We start from the raw sequence: 5827 nt of genomic DNA on the forward strand, positions 1-5827 counted from the left end.
AGTGTCACCTGGTGTCAACTCCATTATGCCTTTCAGTCCCTCTAGTTAAATTTTTATTTGATTTATGAAAGTTTAAAACAAGGCTGCTCTATAAAGACGATAAAGAAGCAAGATGGCAATGATCCTGTTATACAAGCAAAAACCTCCTCAGATCCCCATAAACTGAGTGAAGTACAAAGTTGAGAGCATTACCCAAACAAGTCAGGACTAATAATTTACATTCAAATAGGTGTAAGTGAAGGCTTTTGCACCTCAACTGATGATAGAATTTCCTTGATTCTTCTATTTTCTTTATTAAAACAAATCTACACTTCTGACTCTTGAATCTAAAGAAAAAAAACTGAATTTGGACTACCACAGGAATTTTTGTTTGTTTGTTTGTTTGTTTTTAGGGAAGGGTCTACAGGGTGTTCAGGGTCTCACTGCGGTAGATCGGACTCGTAGTGATCCACCTATTTACAGCCTCCCAAGAGCTGCCATTACAGGTGCACGCCACCACACCCAGCCCGGTGTCAATCACCAGCTCAGTGCACCCCGGGGGAAGGGCCAGCACAGCAGGCCTGGGGATCAAATCCCCGGCCCTGTGCCTGCTTGCAGGCACTTGAATCTGATGAGCTATCTGGCCAGCCCAGGAATTTTTTTTAATGAGAAACTTCTGCATAACATATGCACTCAAAGGACAGAATATTACGTAACTGGCATTGTAAGTACTCACAAATCTGTTAACTAAGGCTCAACTTACTGTATTTGGTTTAAAATAGCACTGAGACATATATTTTGGGATGGATAATTTAAAATTGAACACTGAATAGCAATACTGCCAACAAATGAAATTTTAGCAAGAACAAAGGTTTAATACATAAAGGCATTTCCTGTGGCTAAAAAGCAGAAAGAACTATGGAATGCACAGCGGTATCATTAGGAAAACTATGATCAAAGTATGGTAGAATCACTTAGAATAACAAAATTCCTTTACATAAATTTATTGTTTCTTTACAGTTTACATGAATTATATTATCTGATCCTCAAGACTGAAAAATTCTTTTATACATGAAAGTGAATACATAGATCTAACATCAAAGAGCTACTAAATAACAGATTTGCAGGTTAATCCTAATGCTTTTGATTCCAAGAATAATGTTCTCTCCATAATACCACTCGTAATCCTCCTAGAGTAACATATTTCTCTAGAAAATAACAAAACTTGACCAATAAGAGATAAATTATCACTGAATTCTAGAATCTAGGGTAATGAATAATTTCCATGTGTTTCTTAAAATAAAAAGTATATTAATAACATAAATAAAAATACTTCTACCATTGTAAATCTGACATGGGAAAATTTTTTCATTCATTATATTTTGAGTGTCTTACTATGTTTCAGATAGTTGCAACACAACACAGAAGGAGACAGGTAAGATTCTAACTTCACAGAAATTTTAGCCTAAAAATAAACATATTTAAACAGAATAGTTGAACAAAACAAAACTAGTGTACAATAATGCTATGACAGACCATCTCTCTCTCTCTCTCTCTATTTAAACAGAATAGTTGAACAAAACAAAACTAGTGTACAATAATGCTATGACAGACCACAGGCCATGGTTACAGACAAGCCAATGACATACAAACCATGTCAATGACTTGGGCCTAAGGACAAATGACAGCCATGTAAGTTTTGTTTGTGTGGGGTTTATCTCCCAGCAATGGGGACTGAACCCACGGTGTTCATGCTGAGCTACATCCCCAAGAACCCCATTTATTTGAGACACGGTCTCACTAATTTGCCCAGGTGGGACTCCAACTTGTGATCTTTCTCAGGGCTAGGATTATGGACACATACCACTGCACCAGATGCCATGCAAGATTTTTAAATGAAAGGAACCATAACCATTTTTTTTAGTTTTAGAAATATTATTTTAATTACATGTTCATTACAGTGTAATATAGAGAAACACAAGAAATAACAAATTTTCTTTCAGGTCATTTTAATAAATAAATACAAAACTGAATAGTCATAATTTTTATCAGTACTTTTAGACATGACTAGAAAAAATGTTTTAAGAAGTATACATAAGTGCTTAATGATTATCGTTCATATTACTTTTTGTTACATTACAAATCAAGGACATTCATATGAAAATAAATAACAAACACCAATAGAAAAATTACTTTTGTACCGGGTCCTTAAAAAGATTTTAATATTAAAATTTATAGTTCAGGTTGATACAATAAAGGTATAATTTCATTACTTATAATATTAGCTAGCATTTGTTAAGCAATGTGAAATATTCTGTAGAGGCCACCTTAATTAACTTGCACAACAACCCTAAGAACTACTGTTAAATACATTTTCCAAATGAGGAACATTTGGACTGAGAAAGGAGATGACTTGGTGTGTCAGTCACCTATCCACCACAGTGAGAAAACCAACTTAAAGGAAGGTTCAGCCCAAGGTCCCTTGGTCCTGTCACTTTCAGCCTGCGGGACACAGTAAATCACTGTGAAAGCACGTGGTAGAGGACACCTCTTTCTTTTATGGCAGCCAGGGACAAGAAGAGAAAGGAAGGGGACATGGTCTCCCTCTTCTCTTCAAGGACATGTCTTCTAGGTTCCTCTTAATGACGCCACTGCCTCCTAGCACTGCCAAGCTGCAGACCATGCCTTGAGCATACGGGCTTTTGGGGACCTTTAGGACCCAAACCATAATAACACTGCCCAAGGCTACACAACCAGCGCATACTGCAGTAAGGACTCACACCTGACCGGTTCATTGACGGAGAGCCTTCTAGAGGCGAGTGCCCAGCTGAACCCAAAAGCCACTTATTTATCACAAAGTTCCAACTGCAATGGAATCTGAAGATGGAGGTTTTAGTTTAGAAGAAACAGTTGTTACATTTGGTTCATATGCTGACAGAGAAGGCTCCACAGCCCCTGCAGTGAGCAGGCCTGCCACAGGTCTTGTCTATCTGGCACCAAACCACATACTTATAAGTATTATTCTACATTACAATAAGGCTTCCTTTTTTATTATTGGATTATAGGATCTCACTGTGCAGTTCGGACTCGAAATGATCCTCCAGTCTCAGCCTCCTCAGCGCTGGGATTATAGGTGTGTGCCACCACAACCACACCTGGTTTTGAGGCCGGCACAGCATGCAGTACCAGGGATCGAACTCAGGTCTTTGCATTTGCCAGGCAGGCATTTAGACCACTGAGCTGCCTCCCCAGGCCACAATTTGGCTTCCTGAGGAAGAATTATGAATTTTTCTGTAACTTTTTTCTGTACTTACTAATTATAGTTTACCACCACCCCAAATTTAATAGTTTAACAAACACCGAATGACCAGGATATTAGTCCTATTGAAACAAAAAGACATTAGTATAATGAAATGATGGATTCATATTCCTCTATTCAGATAACTCAGTCTTTAAATTCTTTACAAAATTAAAGGAAGATGATAGTAAGTTGCTAAGTAAAACTGTCATTTAGGTATGCAACACTCTGGTCATAACAAATCAGAAAAAGAGAAGAAAAATACATAAAATTTGAAAAGCCAGGCATGGTGATGCACACCTATCATTCCAACATTAACAAGGCTGGGCAGGAGGACTGTCACAGGTTCAAGGCAAGCAAGCAGGTATTGGCTACATCGTGAATTCAAGGCCAGCCTGAACTATGTAAGTGAGATCCTGCCTCAAAAACAAGAATTTAAACTGTAGGGAAAATGGCCAGACTTGAAGCAGGTCTTGGAGACCGCAATCATTTTGTTCATATCCAACAGTTTTACAAATTACTCTAATATCTACAGAAAAGAAATAATACCAGGGATAAATGTTACCATTATCTGGGGGGAGGAGAAACATGGTATGAGAATTTTCTATTTGGATCTGATTGTCACTGCAGTTTCTGGGCAGAGTTACTCCAGAGGCTGACAAGGAAGACAACCCCACGCCACCAATGGAAAGGGACCCTGACTCAGAACATTACTTTTCTCTTCCTCGGATGTCCCTCCCCCCAAAAAGTATTCTGATAAGCATCTCTGTAGTGTTTTCTTATTTACAAATTTTTACATGGCTGTATAAAATTTACATGATATAATCCTCACAATAATCCCAAGAGGCATTATCAGTGCATTTATGTTTTAAAATAAAATAAAATAAATAAAGCTTAATAGGTCTATATTCTTTAGATAAGTTAAGACAGCTGATAGTAAGAGCCTGGCTTTCAACCCTGGACTCCCTGCTACCCCGTACTGTGAGCCATTTGTTCAAAGAACACCACACCTCACAGCGCTGGACAAGCTTCTGGTCCTAACTGTTTACTAACTAGCTTTGTAAAATATATTTTTAGTGAGGAAAAGAAACCCCATATAATGAAGGGAAAGAGATATTAAACCCAGTTTTAAAAAGGAAAGTGAGGTTTAGAAGAACTAGATGACACAGTTTACCAGGTGACATCGATATAAGGCACATAAATTGTACTTCACAGGTGGGAGATAGCATTTGAGAAGGTTTCTTCTCTTCCTACCTTTCACCATTTCCTTTCCTCCCAAGCAGATAACAGATTTAGTACTTTATTGTCTGTGGGGAGATATATGTCAACACATAAAAAGGGGGATTTTAGAAAAGCTATTTCAGTTTTCTTTTCCAAAAGCCAAAACTTTCATATAAGAGTTTGTTACAGAGATAAAAGAGATTCTCAGATACTGGAAGAGAGAGTGACTTCTCATAGCCCCCACCTTGTCTAGAAAAAATTGTTTCACACCTGGAAAAAAAAAATCCAGAGAGAAGTCTTTACATCCCAAGGCAGCGAAAATCTAGGATCTGCTTACAGTGCACCCTGCTTAGAAGGCAACTCGACGCCAGAGGAATGGGATCATAATGCATCCAGGTACAGAAACACAGAAATCGCAAATTCTAGAAAGGAACAGAAATCCACAATATGGAAGTAGTGTATCTCGGCCAGACCAGAATGATACATCTTGTGTCAGAGCTAAGCTATGATATAGAGATGATAAACAACCAGAATAACCCTCCTTCCATTCCAGATGAAATCCTACCTTAACCCTAGTGAAAAACCTCAAGTAAAATTGAAATCTTTTCTTCTTTTTCAGTCTTTATTTTCTACTAGTATATCTAGCAGTACACAATGGTTGCACTCCTGTGGGGAGCTGGTACAAGGTGTGTAATACAGCTCAAATCTTTACTCATGCCCCCCTCCTTCATTCCCTCCTCCTTTTACTTATTTTATCCATTACTTAGTGGCTAAAACTAAAAATCATATTTTGAATATGGACAAGAAATAGGGTATTTCATAATATACTTAAGCTACCATGATTTCTGATCTTGTTCCTTCTAGTAACCAAGTCTTCTAACTACTTGTCTAGGTTGGGTTACACTGTATTGCTATTAATGACAATGTATAATTCAAGGCAAAGACAGTAATGGGACCGTAAGCACCCTAATATTCCAACATTGACTGGTAAACTTCAACTTTATATCTCATCTTAAACATCCCTGGAAGGGCTTGAATCCTCATGTTTCCACAACATAGTATGTTGACATCACCAAACAACATTACATTTACTTCCACGACCGCCTCACTAACAAAAGTTATAAATCATAAAGGCAGAGACTGAGTATCACTTGCCACTGAAAAACATACCTGGCTCAATATCTGACTCAATGTAGGCACATTAAAAAAAAATTCTTTTAAAATGGACAGATGCGGGCTGGCGAGATGGCTCAGTGGTCTAAAGCACCTACTTGGAACAAGCTTGGGAAAGCATAGGGACCGCGGTTCGATCCCCCAGCACCACATGCC

The sequence above is a fragment of the Octodon degus genome, unplaced genomic scaffold (assembly GCF_000260255.1).
Source record: "Octodon degus isolate 3935 unplaced genomic scaffold, OctDeg1.0 scaffold00049, whole genome shotgun sequence".
Taxonomy (NCBI): domain Eukaryota; kingdom Metazoa; phylum Chordata; class Mammalia; order Rodentia; family Octodontidae; genus Octodon; species Octodon degus.